Raw genomic sequence first — 1,531 nt, 5'->3', positions numbered from 1 at the left:
TTACGACCGACACCTCCCCGAATTGCCGTCTTAGGTTAAGATAATTAGTGTTAAAGTGTCCGCGAATCCCCGGGGGAAAACAACCGGGAAAGACTAGCCGCGATAGTTTGTTAGTTTGGGTTAATTATTAAAATTTAGTTCCCCCATTCAAATTTGAATGGGGAGAAATTAGCGCGCTAGGACAATTAGTGCCATCGCGCTTAATCCACCGGAACTAACGTCCCGGTGAGACGTGAGTTCCGCCATTTTTGGCAGTTATCGCCTGAACACCCGAGCCACAGGACGTTTTCCCCAGAGAGTGCCGAAAAGAAAGGAGAGGACAATGGGAGGATCCCACCCGACCCGGAAATCGCGTGGAAAGGTGAGGATAAATGTTCTAAATCATCCCAGTAACACCGGTTACTGGAGATCGCGTATTTAATTCGGTTCGCGAGTGAATTGATCGTGTTCGATCAACGGATCGAACAGCGTTTCCCTCCATTGAGGTGTCGCGAGTGTTTCTCAGCCATGGTTTTATCCGAAAACCACGACTGATCGCGTGTGGGAAAATTATTCATCCCACAGGGCCGTCCCTGTGGAGGTTTAGAGTCATAGGGCGCGAGAAAACGTGCGAAAATCCCGGGGGAAACCGTCGAAAACCCCCCCCGTGGAACCGTGAGGAATTTGCTTGGATAACCTTGAGGGGTATCCATGCCGTCGAGCCTCCGAGTGCTTCCCCCACTCCGCTCCGCTCAACGTTGAGCGTGAATTCCAGCCCAACGGTGCTGAGGAAATCCCGTTCTCGAGAAACGGAGATATCTCGGTCCCCTTCAACGGTGGAAATCGCCAGTTTTGGGAGGCTATCCGAGAATATTCTCCCTCGCCGGTGGAGTTTATCCGATGTCGATCGGTGGAGGCATCGAGGCGTCGCGGGTTTTTACCCGTTAGAAAATTCTTTGATACGCGTACCGTGTGCGTTGGGCGTAGTGCGATCTCTCTCGCACCTCATCTTCAGTCTCTCTCTCGCTTTCACCTAACGCCTCTTCCAGGCTCGCCGAGAGTTTTCTCGGTGATATAAAATTAATAAATAATATGTAACTCGTTTTTTTCTTGGGGATTAGTCCCGGACCTCTCCCGAGGGCCCGCGGAATTACGTGGAGTTGGAGTTCGGTAATCCACCCATGGGAAAAGTTTATTATTGATTATTTAATGTTATTTATTGTCTATTTCTTTTGTTATGGGGCCCTAGTAGTTTTTGGGGAAATCCCGAGCCTCTCCTGAGGACTCGTGGAATTATCTGGGGTCACTTTTCTATTTTTTTTCTCTTCTACTTTTCGTTCTTCTACTTTTCGTTTTTGTTGGAAATCGTCACCGCCATGGCGGGTGAATTGAATACCGTCGGCCTCGGTCGACTGGGAAATCTCTGACATCAGTGTTCGGGTTCGCTTTAATAAAAATTAGTTAGTTCTGGAAAAGTTAATACGGTTTCGAGAAATTATTTATTTGAACATTTTTGCCCTTTTCCCCGAATCCACCCCTCTCTCCACAACCT

The sequence above is a fragment of the Fopius arisanus genome, unplaced genomic scaffold, assembly GCF_000806365.1.
Source record: "Fopius arisanus strain USDA-PBARC FA_bdor unplaced genomic scaffold, ASM80636v1 scaffold00306, whole genome shotgun sequence".
Classification (NCBI taxonomy): Eukaryota; Metazoa; Arthropoda; class Insecta; order Hymenoptera; family Braconidae; genus Fopius; species Fopius arisanus.
The sequence above is the reverse complement of the archived record's forward strand: the minus strand, read 5'-3'. Positions refer to the sequence as shown.